A 15,505-nucleotide genomic window follows, 5' to 3' on the forward strand; every position below is an offset into this window, starting at 1 on the left:
CTGTAACAGAGAGGAATAAGTGAGTAGCTATATAATAAAAAAACAGTTTTATGAGGACTTTCCTGAATCGTACATCAAGTAGCAAATAATAACACAACTGTTTGGCACTACCACACCTGGTGGCTGCTGATGTTCAGCTGGAGATGTTCTGAGCATTTTGAAAGCTTTATTTTCTTTCTCATGAGTCATGTGATAGATAAAAGTAAAATCTTCTTTTAAATGAAGCTGGTAAAATTTGTTCTGACTTGAATAAAGTCAGAACTCAATCCTGAGAGTTGAATATACAATACACCCAAAAGTAGGAAGGAGTCCTATTCTGTAATATTTTATTCACTCTATTTTTTTAAGTCTTTTATTCAAAACAGTCTTTGAGAATTCCTCCACAAGCAGCACATCAAGTGATTAGGTATTTTTCTTACTATAAGCTTACCTTTCTAGTTGGAAAAAAATTGCTGAACCTTCTATATGGGTTCAATGCCAAGAACAGTAACAGGGAAAAACCTTACTGTGTATTTATATATTCACGTCATTCATTTGCGTAAATGGTTGTAGACGCTTCTTTGATTTATATGGCCCGCAGATGTTGGAACTGAAAGCACCTGCTAAGAAAGCAGATTCTTTACAGCCATGGCCTAGCTCTGTCTCCATAGGTTTTTATTTTTCCCCTGGCCTCCTTGCTGAGGCCCAGCGGTATCTATGCTATTAGTTCATCTGTGCAGGCAGCGCCTGTGGTAGGTCTTGATGCCTCTGTTCTGTGTATTTGCCAGGCCTGCTTTGATAATGCAGCCAAGCCACTGCTGGTTGAAATGTGAAAAATGCCAGAAGCTTCTTTTTCTGTGTGTACAAAATCAGCCCAGGAGGCCTGTGACATGAAAAAAGCATAACTTGTTCTACTATGCTGCTTTAAAAAAACAGTGACAAACAAAATAAATAAAGGAGGCTTTCTAGCAAAACCTAGGCAACACTGCAGCTCAAGAGCAAGGGCTGGCGTTGTGCAGACTTGATACATTTGCCCTAGCTGAACAAAAGAAGTCGAATTAAGAAACTATGAAGGAGCTAGATTAAACATAAACATACAAACTCTTCGCTGTACTGTTTTTTTTCACCCATCAGTGTGTATGGAAATGTCTTGCCCACTATTTTTGAAGCTGATGTTCCAGTGGCACTGCCCAGAACTTCAGTCAAATTGCACTAGTTTAGCCCCTATATGTTTGGATGCACAGTAGTAAAAACAATCTCTTGTTCATAACCGTTCCCCTCCTCTCATAACCTCTATTGATCTTTCCTGTGCCATCTCTGGTTTTTAAAATAGATGCACAGCAGACATGGAGCAAGCAGGCTGGAATTTCAAGTTTGATGCTAAGCATCAATGAGCAGAGTATTTCTGCAGATAACGACAAACCTCCCTGCCTTTGTCTCTTTGGTGTAATTCTGCTGTGTATGAAACTGAAAATGAGTGATGTATGCATTGTCAATAGATGAACTGTTGAGGAATTCATAGGAGAGGAGGTAAGACTGATGTGGAAAATTTGCCGTGATGCTGGAAAGAGCTGAAAACGAAGACCTCCCACAGAAGGGTACTGTCCTCTTCCTTAAGCAAAGAGCACACTGTACTCCCTGAACGGTATAAGCAGACTCTCTAGGCATGGCACTCCTGGCACAAAGGCTGGTAAAGCTGGACATCATCACTATGAGATGAAATTAATTGATATGGGTACATTAGGGTAACCGAATAGCAGGTTACTCTTGGAATAAGTGAGATGTTTGCAGTGACCATGCTGCAAATCCTTCACTGGATAATTTCCATGCAGAAGTTCATGCTTGCCAGTCTTCAGTGTGCAGTGAAAAGCTGTGCTCCACTAGTGTCCTTAGTTTGTATAAAGGATTATAACTTAACTGTGCATGAATGATTTACCTGAAACATGAAAATGAGGCTTGCTTACTTTAAAAAAATCACATCACAGTTCACAAATCCACCAATAATATGGTTTTAATTCAGTTATAAATTGTTATACTTAGATAAAATCTACTTCTAACAGTTTTTGTAACACTGAATATTCTGCCAAGTGGAGAACTGTGAGTGTTAACAGAATACATCATACCAATCAGTTAATGATGTAGTTTTGTCTAGCCAAGTTGGAGAACACTAAAGGAAGTGACATAGTTTGGCATCTTGACTGTTACTGCATGATCCTCAACCTCATTTAACTGAAGTAGTATCTGATCTTAAATACAGTATTTCTGTTATCTTCTAATAACTTTTGTAATATCTACTTGTGGAGTCAGTCCTCTGCCACAGCTGTTTATCGCTCGCTTTTGAGTTCTCAATAAGTCTTGACTTCTACTCACCCTGTGTTAGAGAAGTTGATGTCTTGCCATTTACCTCAACAGTTAGAGAATTAGGCTCTAGCATAGGAGATACACTCTGTAAATGTTACTCTGTCCTGCTGTTACCAAAGGATGAGTCTAAGTCATTCCCCCACAGATGGGGCAATTCGAGATAACTTAGCTAACATAGCCCTCCAGATGTTTGGATCAACTGTAGTTCTTTCACCTAGTCTGAAACCAAGCCCCTTCCAGCTGACAGAGCAGTGTCTCTTAGCTTTCACCTTGATCTGACAGGCTTTACAATTGTTACCTCTCATCTTCTCTAGACAGCCTGCAAGTTTAGAACCGAGGATTGCTCTTTGTCAGAACATAACTTTGTCATTTTTCCAGCTATCTGGCCTGCTAGATAGGGACTTGTATTAAAGATTGTGTGTCACAGGGTAGAAATGAGAGTAGGGCACTTGAATTGTTCAACAGGCTGGTATGCTATCTTGGCAGCAGACAGAACTTTGGAAGGTGTTTTCTGGGTTTGCTGCATCTCATTCACTAAAACATTCTCTTCTGAACACTGACTGAACCTGATTTTTAGTGCTAAGCATTCAATCTTGTGTTTTGGCATTAAATTGTAACTTTATTCTGAGAAATGTCAGAGAATAGCCTAATATGTTACAATGGACTCTGCTGGTGAATTGGGCTGGACTTTCTGCAGAGAAAGCTCCCAAGGGTGTGGAACAATTGGAAAGAAAACGGAGGAAGAAGTAGTTAGATCTGTAGTGTGTAAATTAAGCTAGACAAAGCGTCTTAATCTGATGTGACAGTCATATGTGCTGCTGCAGTTTTAGTGATAAAATAATACAGGCCATCTATCGCTGATGGTATTGGCATATCAACCCTCATTGAAGTAATTCCTAATTTAAGGCGAAGATTTCTACTCCATGACTGAATGAAAGTCTCTTTGACATGATGCGAGAGGCTTTCTGGGTTTAGGATTGTATTTAAAAATGGGTTTGTTTGTGAATAAACTCTGCTTGAAAAGGCAGCCTCAAGAATATGGAAAAAGCAGAAGTGAGTAGGCATCAGTATGGCTCAAAACTTGTGTTCTGTCTCATGATGTAATAAGAAAGATCCTTTAACAGTAGAAACAGTAAGTATACAGTATTGGCATGAATGAATGCAGGGATCAGCCAGTGCCTCATATGCAGATCACCACACTGAACTGCTGAACTAGAGAAATAGATCCATTGGCTCGGCTCGCAGAGGGGACCAACACACTGGGGGGATCTCTGAGGGACCTTGGCTGGCAAGCAATGTGTGTCTGGGTCTGAGGACAGAAGATGACATGACTAAAGTATAAGAGACCCAAAGAAGATGAGGAAAAAGAGTTGGGTCCTCTCTGGAGAGATGAACCTATTGGCAGGCCCTGTTTTGTTTTCACCCAGATGGTTACTGAAGCAAAGCACAAAAGTAATCGGGAAAACTTGGGTTGGAGAGGCACTCGTATTCTGCTGGAGTTTTAGAAATATCTTCCAGTGCCTTTCTGCATGTAAGGAAGAGAAGATATAGGACAACTTACCTCTAGAAGAAGGCTGAGAGAGTTGGGCTTGTTCAACCTGGAGAAGAGAAGGCTCAGAGGAGATCTTATAGCGGCCTTCCAGTACCTGAAGGGGGCCTACAGAAAAGCTGGAGAGGGACTGTTCATAAAGGCTTGTGGGGATAGGACTGGGGGAATGGGTATAAACTGAAGACAGGCAGATTTAGACTAGACATTAGGAAGAATTTCTTCACCATGAGAGTGTTGAGACACTGGAACAGGTTGCCCAGGGTGGTTGTGGATTCCCCATTCCTGGAAGTGTTCAAGGCCAGGTTGGATGGGGCCTTGGGCAGCCTGATCTAGTGGGATGTCCCTGCCCATGGCAGGGGGGTTGGAACTAGGTGATCTTTAAGGTCACTTCCAACCCTAACTATTCTATGATTCTAAGAAAGAGAAGTTTGGAATAGGCTACCTAGGGAAGTAGCGGAGCCAATATCCTCGGAGATGTTCAAAAAACATGTAGACATGGCACTTCAAGGCATGGTTTGGTAGGCATGGTGATGTTGGGCTGACGATTGGTCTTGATGATCTTAGAGGTCTTCTCCAAACTTTATGATTCTATGAAGAAATGATTAGTCATACTTAAAATTATGGCATTGGAAATTCAAATCTTATCCCCTTAAGAAAAAATGAGGAGAGATGAGGAGTGATCAGACTTGAAAGAGTAAGGTGAATTTAATCATGTATATACAATACAGCTCTAAGGGACAAAATGCCGAGGAAGAAGATTTAAGATATTATTTAAATTCTTTAATGATCTTGAAAGGTAGTAGGCAGTACATTAATGAACTAGTAATAAATTAGGAGGATCTTTGGATAGATAAATGATAAAAAGGAGCATTGATTTCTTAATACAGAAAGAATAGCAAAATGATTTTCAAGCAATTGCCACTGAAGACAGCTGTGAATGCCAGAAATCTCTAATATTAAAGAAGTACTTGTATGAAGTAGTGGGTGTTCTGGCTGTGTGATGTTTGAAGGTAAAATTTTTGTCCAAGTTATTTCTTCTAGCAACTGACAGAAACAACTCTTCTATACTTAATAAATATTTAAGTTTTGGTAGTTTATTCTTGATTACAGATTTTCCAAAGCTATTTAACAGTGAATGCTTTGAAAAATTACCTGTCCTTTTCCAATTCACATTTACGTGGTCCCTGCACCTGGGCCATCAAATTAAGAAAAAATTATCAGTGACTGTTCAGAATTTTGCATGCTAATTCTTTGGCTGCAGCTGAAAAACATTGGGGCAGCATTGCACAAGATAGTCTATAATTCCCTCTGTCCCACCAAACGATAACAAAACCATCAGTAGTGTCCTCAGTTAAACATGAAAATTAGATGGCTTCAAAATTAGATGGCTAGAAGCATAATCCTCTTGGCCAGGCCAGTTGCAAAGGAGTTCCTGATCTAAGACAGTTTATGTAAAGTTAAATCACAGAAAAGGGTCATCAACCCTCTGGGCTGTGGCATGGAGAAATTGCATGGCTTGTCTCGGGCTGCTTAGGTTGAGGGTGGTGTGACATTTTGATTACAGACTTAGAGGTGAAGATAATTGTCTATTGAAAATGTAATTTTTTTTTTTTATATATATTCTTAAACATCTGTGTGGGAATCCCAGCAAACATTTTGGTCAGAGCCAGAGCAGCAAATATTTACTGAAGCTCTAGACAAGCTAAAACCACAACAAACCGTCTTTTTATTATGTGTTTATTTAAAAATAAGATACTTTTTATTAAGTACCCTAGAAACAAGGCTGATAATCAATAGTAACAGAAATTCAATTAATTTTTAGTACCTCTAGTTATGTAAGGCATAAAGAAGACTTGAAAAGATGCATTATGTCTTGGGGTTTGCCATCTAGGTATCATTTCATGGTACAAAACAGGCACTGGAAGGTATTTTGTGTCAAGAACTTGACTCCCTCAAATGGCTGGAAACAGCAGCCCATAGCCATCTTATAGGCACTCCCCGCTCTGTATTTTGCATGTAGAACTGTAATTTTGCATTTTTTTTTAACCATCATGTTCTCTTGAACTTGCTTCATATTAGAATAAAACTATCCAAGTAGTGTAAACACGAGAGGTTTCCGGTGAAGAAGTGCTCCTGATGCCTTGGGAAGCACTTGGTGTTACTTTGTACTGGTTCTTCTCCATTGCCCTGCAGACTGCCGCTTTCCCACTAGCTGAGATGCTGGGTACAAAACCAAACTGTTGGCATATAATACAGGCAAATATTCTGATGTTCTCATTGAAGCATGGGCAAAGGGCTCCTAGGAGAAGCTGTGTTTCTTGAAGACCTCAGCAGTAGCTGTGGTTCTGGAGATAACATTTGATTAAATTAAAGCTACTGCTCAGCACAGCTTGTGGAGCCACAGTACCACCCTCCGCTCTTTATGCTCATAGCTTCCTTTGATTGGGCTGGAGTCAGGAGTTTCTCATAGCAAGATGCAGCTGTGATGGTGCCTACATGACCATGCAGTGCTGTGTTAACCTGCACAGGAACAAGATCTGCCCACCCTAGGCAGCCTCCCAGGCCTTGAGCAGCTCCCTGGTCCTGCCTTATCCCTTTGTGCAGTTTAGTAGTAGCCTTAGGGCAGTCCCTTGTGCCTCCCAGCAGTGTGACACCAACAGCTTCTTGGAAGTGCTTGTTGTGCAAAATCCCTGTGATGCTGCTATTAGAAAGGCACGTATAAGGAAATTTCTCTGGAAGCACAGCTGTTGTTGGTAACATGGCCACCTTTGGGAGCCCCCAGCTGCCAAAATACTGGAGACACCTCCTGGGGTTCTGCTGGGAGCTTACAGACAGATGTTGGAAGGCATCCTTCCTGTTAGCCAAAGGTGTATCTTTGCTATAGAGCACATACAGCCTTCCTGTTTTATCTCGAAAAAATGCATATTACTGAAATGAAGCTGACTGGGTGACATTGCTCCTGGGGGAAAGAGATGGCAAAGCCCTGCTCCAGGTGCCAAGTGCTAGGTAGGGGCCTTGTCTGAAGTATTCTTTGTGTCCTTGCTGGGTGTTACTGAAATACAGTAAGGGAAAAATGTTGTGGGAGACATCTTAGGCAAAAACTACTGTTAGTGCTTTGATCCATTGTACCAAGAAGCATTTCATTTTCATATGCATAAGGGTTTTTTTTAACCTAAAACTGTGTTCATGTTTAGGCTTTTTAGATAAAATTCAGCTTTGAGATTTCCAATGTCCTGAAAAAAGGGACCATTTTTTTAAATGGAAACAAAATTTTGTCCTTTGTCTGCTGGTAACTCAAGATTTTTTTTTCTTGCTGTGCTACAGAAATAACTTTATACAGAGTTAAACAACATTATCCGCTGGGCTTTTGGGTATAGTTTTGTTTGCGTGTGCGTGCAATCTTGTTGGAAAAGTACATCTATTTATGAAGACAGGAAATTTTGTCAGTCAAACGCCAGATACAAGACGATGAGTGTATCTGCTGATGTCTGGTGAGTGAGTGTTTAGAGGACTGAACAAGGACTGGTAGCCAGGAGTTGGTGAATCTGAATCTCATCCTTCATATTCATTTCTACTAAGGCAAAATAAGTATAAAAAAAAATTTATTCAGTTGAGCAACAGTATTAAACTATTTTTTCCCAAGCTGCCCTGCAGTGGAAGGGGTTTTCTTCTCATTGCTGCTTGGTAGTTGGTGCCACGGAAGTTCTGCCATTGTAATTAGTTTGTAATCTTTTGAGGTGGAGACTTATAATTTTGTTCTGTGTCCTGCTGGTGTCCCCTGGTTGTAGCCGCTTACCAATTAACAACATGTACATATATAGTACCTGTAACGCACAATACATAGTCCATAGATAGTGATGTTAAAAGCTGCAAATGTCAAGAGAAAACATGACTTAAGATCACTGTTACCAGGGTCTAATTAGACAATGCTCACCTACTAGGTCAGGTCTTCAGTGAAAGATTTGGTTCTTAGTGCTTGTGCCTTATGAAACTGTCATTTTTTAAATCCAGGATTAATAATCTCCCTTCTAAATAAATAGGTTAAATGTGCCGTGTTAATTTGAGAGAGAATGTAGCAGTAAGAGGCAATCACATACAATCTACAATCGGAGAGAAATATTTACGGTCAGTTTAGCAGGATCAGCTATCAGATGACCTTTGACATCCACCATCATCTACTAAAGAGCTAATTAGCTGTAAAAGTAGATGGCAAGTCAATTGCATCAGCACAAAGGATGAATTTGTCTCTTTGGGTTTTGCTGATAATAAAGTCTGCTGGATAAAGATAGGCAGAGAGCCACCTGTGTCAAAAAGCAAACTTTTGTGAAGGAAGATTAAAAGAAGATGTAGCTGTAAACAGAAGCATAAAGGCAAGGTAAAGGTGCAGGATGAGGGGGTGATTGTGGCGAAAGGAGTGGAGAGGCTAAATAACTACAATGAGGTAATGAGGCACAGGAGGAAATTCAGTCTATGAACACTAGATATAGCCCTGTGCTAATTCAGATTGCCCTGATTTTTAAAAAACTGGGCATCCTCATTGCAACTCTTAAGAATGCTGTTGGCTATATTCAATGGCATGTTTACCTGGGAATGAAATAAAAGCAGCTTTCTTGGATGCTTGAGCACATGCTTCTCAGCACACAGCTTTGTGTCTTCAAATACACAGCCAGCTTATTTTTATGCACCAGTTTCCAGTGGGACTTGCTCCAGGCTCACACCTCAACCTTAACTTCCCCATTTTTGTGTTTGTAGCCTAGAGACAATTTAAAGTTTCCTTCACATTAGCATGAATTGGAACTAACGGTTCTGCAGCTTTGAAACTTGCTCCAGATAATTGGAGAGAATCCTTGACCTGGTCAAATGAAACTCCCTGTTTTACCTTTTCAGCTTTGTCTGCTCTTTGACCTGTTTCTAACTCCTCCAGGCAGATACAGGGTGCTGGAGCTGCTGTATGGCAGCAGCCTGTGTGTCACAGGAGTCTTGATGGAGCTGATGCTGGTGGAGTGGAGACTTTTTAAGCAGCTTTGAGAAGATCTTATGTGAGGGATCCTATGGAAGCTGTTTGGCTCTACTCTGCACAGAAGACCTTCTGGACCATACCCCACCTTGTTTTCCTTTTCCATTCCTCTATCTCCTACAAAGCTCCCTTCTGTGATTTATTCAGATTTTCTCTGGTCAGTCCTGTACTAAGCTGTTCTCTGCATAGCCACATGACATGATGCACTGTGGCTTCACCCAGTGACAAGGCAGACGTACTCCTTTCCTCTTGCTGCTTCTGAAATGCTGGTTGTCATTGTGAACGTGGTTTATAGTACAAAGCCCTTTTATTACTGCCTGTACTACAAGTATTCTCTAGGGACTCAAAAGAATACTAGTTACTGGTTACTTAAAAAATGCAATGATGGAAAAATGGGAGCAACTGCGTTTTCTAGTATATTTGTTGGGTCTGGGTGATATAGTAAAAGTAGTTGGCAAAAGTGATTCTACAGTAGCACAATTATGTACATTGACTATAAACCCAACTAATTTAGAGAAACGGAATAGATGAGATAAGGAACATAGAAGGGAACCTGCAAGGATTTATGCTCACATGCAGAATACAGTTGGTGGTTTATGCCAATCTGGACTTGACAAGTGCTTCATCCACATTAGCAAGCAGGCAAGGGATGGCACCACTAGATTTTTTGTAAAGAAGGTAACTGTTTGCAACTGGCAGGCATCTGCTGAGTTCGTGCAGTGCTAGCCCTAACCTGGACCAGGTTGTTCTCAGAAGTCTTCTGTTGTTAAAACACTCTGAGAACTGTTACTATTGTGGCAGCTGTTTTGTCTTTATTACACGCTTGAAAAAAAAAAAGGACAACTCAGGCCAATTTCTAAGGCTTGTAACTGACCACAAATCCCTACCAAAGCTGAGGGAGTTTATTTGATTGTCCACAAAACTGGCAGTTTGTAAACTGTAGCTGCAGGGAAGCCTCAGAGACTGTGAAAGCCCTTGTACTAGAATGCTTTAGCCTATTGAACTTGGCAAATTCTACACCACTGAGTAGTCCAGTCAACTGGAGTACCTTTAAAAAGCCTTCCTGAGTTCATAAACCCCATGGGGAGCTATATCCAGCCTTCTTGCCCCATTCTCTCATAGCTGAGCTTCTTGTGGGTATGACATCAGCCCACTTAATTGCACACCTGCATCATATTTGTAAATGGTCAGGAAGGCAACATGACCTACTTGATAAGGCGTAGCTTAAGATGCAAAGCTCTTGAGTCCGGTTTCCATTGGTACCATTCATTTGCTGTGGAGCCTTCTCTGCTCTTCAGTTAACCTGTAGAAGGGGTTTATTGGGGAAGTCAGTTAACAAGCTAGTTACTGAGTAGACAGGTACTTCCATTAGTGATGTTGAGATGTGGTGAGACTAGAGTTTATTTTGGATTAAATGATGTCCTGATAACTTGGTATGTCCCTTGTTCATTCTATGCCTTCTGTTTTCTCTTCACCTTATGCATGTTGTATATTTGTTGAAGAGTTTCTCCTACTCTGAAGGAAAAGTCAAGTAGTCCTGATTCAGGGAAAGATTTGGTTTGGACAAAATGAGATGGTGTTGCAAAATGACTGTTTTGCTTTCTGGTAAAGCAATCCTGGGTTTTCAGTGTAGGCTTTGACAAGTAACTTTTATCAGCAGCATATTGCGCATTGTTGTTGCTGTGCTAATATGAAGTAGATAGCTGAAGGCTCAAAATCTCTAATTCTACTTATTTCCACTGCGATGGAATGTGTAAACTGGTTTTGATACACCTATGTTTTGAGTTTTTTTCCTCCACCATGTGTCATAATGATCCTTGTTATAAATTCAAAGCAGCAATTCAAAAGGAAAGGATGAATCTCCTGCCTATGCCAAACAGCAGCGTCACTGAGGCATGCAGCCAGGGACTCACAGGGCAAGATAAGTGTGGCAAAAAGTAGCACTCTAGTACTGTACTACGTGCTTTAACTTTTTGGTAGAAAAGCTTCGACAATAAAAAGAAATCTGCATGAAGTAAAACTACAGTCCAGAACAGATTGAACTTCTATAAATGTGAATAATGGAGGTTTAGGTTATTTTTTTTTCAGTTTGAAGTCATTTGAGTATGTGGGGCACAGTGAAGATCATCTATTGAAGGGTGCAGAACTCAACTGCTTACATTGCTTTAAATATTTTTAATAGAAACTTTTTGAAAACTGTCTTTTTAAATGATTTGTTAAAAAGGAAAACATTTTGTTCTGCTGTTGTCACCTTATATTTTATTCACTTGTGTCCACTTCTGTGGTGAATGAACACTTAGTTGTGCAGCTGTAGTGCAGTGGTGCAGCTACCACTGCACTACAGCGGACAAACATGAAATGATATTAAAGACTATCACATCAATCACAAAGTATGACCGGAGATTTGGAAAAGCTGTATAAGTCAGGGAGAGCACCTTGAAGCTAATGTGAAATTTGACTGGCAACCGGTAGAGACTAGTGGAATTACATGCTCACTCTATCTAGTGCCATTCAGAATCCCAGCAGCAACATGTGGTACCGGCTGCAGTCTGTTAGTTGTGTGTTCAGGGAGACTGGCAAAAAGGGCATTACCGTAGTTCAAATTGAATGAAACAAAAGCGAGAGCAAATATCTCTGCTTCTGAACGGGTAAGTTGCGGGCACAGTTGGGTAGCATTTCTGAAGTAAAAGATATTGCATTGCTCAACAGAGAGCTTTAGCTGCATGTGTTTAATTCCAGGTGCAAAGAAAAGTCCACCTCTTAAATTGCTGGCTGAGGGAATAAATTGCAGCGCTGCTTTCAAAATACATAAATAAAAGTGTAAGATTGAAGGTAGCATATATAAGTGACTTTTTTGCAATACTTACTTCTGAGTTGTAATTAAAGAACAATTCAGATAGTTAGTCCAGGCTTTAGTGCAGCAAGAAGAACTGGAGAAGAGGGTGTTATTTGGTAATAAGTCAATGATATGACCATATGAATGTAATACAACATTTGTAGTTGTTCAGTTTGACTAGGAGAAGTGTCAGAGTTTAGTAGTACTCTAGTACCACACTATGTGCTTTAACTTTTTGGTATAAATGCTTCAGCAATTAAAAATCCTTATGAAATCAAACTACAGTCCAGAGCAGACAGCATTTTTATAAATGTAAATAGTGCAAGATTTATGGATCTACATCTCGATAGTGGCCAAATGGAGGAGAAATATAAGTAGGAAAGAACTGGATCTTTTTTATACAGGATAATGTGTCGGAGAGAATCATAGAATCATAGGATCATAGAATCACCAGGTTGGAAAGGACCTCCAGGATCATCGAGTCCAACCAATCCTAACACTCCCTTCAACCATGTCCCTAAGCACTTCATTCACCCTTTCCTTAAACACCTCCAGGGAAGGTGACTCAACCACCTCCCTGGGCAGCCTGTTCCAATGCCCAATGACTCTTTCCGTGAAGAATTTTTTTTCTGATATCCAGCCTGAACCTCCCCTGGTACAGCTTTAGGCCATTCCCCCTTGTCCTGTCCCCTGTCACTTGGGAGAAGAGGCCAGCTCCCTCCTCTCCACAACCTCCTTTCAGGTAGTTGTAGAGAACAATAAGGTCTCCCCTCAGCCTCCTCTTCTCAAGGCTAAACAAACCCAGCTCCCTAAGCTGCTCCTCGCAAGATTTGTTCTCCAGACCCTTCACCAGCTTCGTTGCTCTCCTCTGGACACACTCCAGAGCCTCAACATCCTTCTTGTGGTGAGGGGCCCAGAACTGAATACAGTATTTGAAGTGTGATCTCAACAGTGCAGAGTATAGGGGGAGAATAACCTCCCTGGACCTGCTGGGCACATTGTTTCTGATACAAGCCAAGATGCCATTGGCCTTCTTGGCCACCTGGGCACACTGCTGGCTCATGTTCAGTCGGCTGTCAACCACTTCCCCCAGGTCTTTCTCCTCCGTGCAGCTCTCAAAGTGAGAAGTGCAGAGGGCCCAATTCAGCCACCTTATGTGCCTTACCTTCTCGCGTAAGTGAGATACGCAGCAGGAGCACAGAGCTTGAGTCTATAAGCTTTTTTAAAACAAATGTGTTTCAGGAAGCAGTGTGTGACTGCACACAAATCTTAAATGCCTTGAGGCACAGCATATAACATCACAATACCAGGAGGGTAATAAGAGATGAGTTTTAGCTGCACCGTCTTGTCCTGCTCATCACAAAGAGGATGTAAGATAGTTGGATGCTCTCTACATATACACTGACAGAGCTCATACACTTGGCTGAACACTAGAGGTATCTTCCTAGAATGTTTTGCCTTTCAAATCTGCAAGCAAACAGCTGACTCTGCATTGCAGTGTTTGCTCTACCGGTCCTCATCAGGTCTGTACAAGCTGGAGGAAAGATGATGACGGAAGTAATCAATAGAGTAAAGAATGATGAACCCATGAAAAGAATCTGATTGAAAAGCCACGATAGGGACCACAACAGTCATGACAGTATCATAATTATAATTTTGAGGGATGGTAAATTCAAGTGCTATCACAGAAATAACAGGGTCAATAATTTAAACTTTGGCAAGTGTAAGGTTGTAGAAGAAAAGGGAAAGAACAGTAACTTGTGCAGAGAGGAACATGTTTCTCTACTCTTTAGTTTACCAGTATGATCCTCAGTCACAATGTGATCTTAGGCCTGTTTGCAGACTCCTTCAGATAGTGATAATATGCCAAAGAACCAGAGGGTGTGTGGGAAAGAATGTTTTTATATTCAGTGATTTCAGAAGTCTATTTTCTCCTGAGTTTATCGCTTGTGTGACCTTGAGCACAAGACAGTTTACTTCCTAATGATTCCCTTTTTTTCAACTAAAACAAGGATTGTGTCTTCTAAATTTGTGTTTTGAGAGTCCTTTGCTATACTTGTATGGAAGGCAACTGTAGATGTCCATATGCAACGTTCAGATTTGCATTAGAAGGATGCAAGTTAGTGTCAACTGTAGTGAAGCTGTGGCTTCAGATCTTGATTCACAAATTCTCTTAATCCTAATATTTGCCACGCTTGGAGTTTAAAGCAAGACTGTGACTGAAGGTCTGCAAGACTTGTGTGACTGTGCAGGACAGTGTTATGGATAAACAAATTAGATCTGTTTAAATCTATCACAATCGTCCTGTGCATAGAAGCCAAGTTTTAATTTGCATGAGTTGAAAGCTCTGCTTCTATTTGTGAGAAACTGAAAGACTTCAAAGAAGGGAAGAAAATGCCCAAAATGGAACAGAAAGAAAGTGAAATACAAATACTGTAGGTGAAAGAGAAGTATAAAGGAAAAAATTGGAAGGATATGTAGTAACTTTGTTAGATGCTTTGGGCAGATGTATTTGTTAGCATAAAATCAGAGTGGCTGAGACTGGCAAACACCTCCAGAAATGGTCATTTTTATCCCTGCTCACACAGGGTCAGAAAGAACAGCTTTTCCATGATCATGTCAGTTGATTTCTCAGTATGGGTGTGGGTGGAGACTTCACAACATTTTAGAGCGAGGTGTTACACTGTTCAACTACCCTTGTGCTTAGAAAGATTTTTTTTCTTGCCTTAAAACCAAATTTCCTTCTATTTTTTTAGTACCAGTTGCACCTTGTTCTGTCACTGGGCACCACTTTAAAGTAGCCTCCTTCTGCTTTACATGCTTTCTTCCTCTCTGGCTGAACAGTCCCAGCTCTCAGATTCTCTTTGTGTGAGAATTTCCTTCATTGTCTTTGAGCAGTTGCTGGACTCGCCACAGTAAGTGAACATCTGTCTTGTACTGGGAACACAGCACTGAACTCAACACTGAAGATGTGTCTCACGGGGGCTAAGTCAATGGGAGTCATATCTGTTGACCTGCTGGCAACTCTCTTACTGATGCAGCAGTTTTCAGGGACTAATCTTAGCAGAAGATCAGGTCTTAAAAAAAAAAGTACATTGTAAATATGCCAACAGAGGTTCCCAAGAACACTGTGTGATCTTGAAATTGTGATCAACATTATGCTGATTCCTTAGTGGGTGCAAGCCTACTGCCCACACTATTTGATGTCTGAATGATTTAAATTAAGCCTTGGATGTCTGAAGGAAGTGTTTGTATCATATGTAAAAGTTAACATGAAATTTAAAATATTTTTCACACATTTGTTTTCCAACTTATGTATGAAATTATGTAGAGTAATTGTACTAGCTCAGCTCAGAGCACGTTACAAACTAGAAGGTGGAAAGGAACGCTGTTTCATCCTAAACCTAAAATTTTAGTAGGTAGGCAGGTTTTGGCCACAGCACTAATTTGTCATCATGCATAATCAGGGAAAGTAATAACAGGATATCAAAACAGTTCTTTCGTGGCTACTAATGATCAAATCTTGTGATTGCTCAGTCTCTACAGCAAACTTCACGTGACCATTGTTATGGAATCTTCTTCTGAAAAGATCAAGAGTTGTATGTTACACAGAACATTTCAATGAGTGTTCTTCCAATGCAAAACCTAATCATATTGTTGCAAGTTTGCTGGCTCTGATTGTCTCTCCCTATAACATTTCTGTGACCAAAGAACTTGTGAAGAGCTGGGGACAATGAACTTCAGAAAGGTCATACTGGTTTTA

The sequence above is a fragment of the Cuculus canorus genome, chromosome 4 (genome assembly GCF_017976375.1).
Source record: "Cuculus canorus isolate bCucCan1 chromosome 4, bCucCan1.pri, whole genome shotgun sequence".
Classification (NCBI taxonomy): Eukaryota; Metazoa; Chordata; class Aves; order Cuculiformes; family Cuculidae; genus Cuculus; species Cuculus canorus.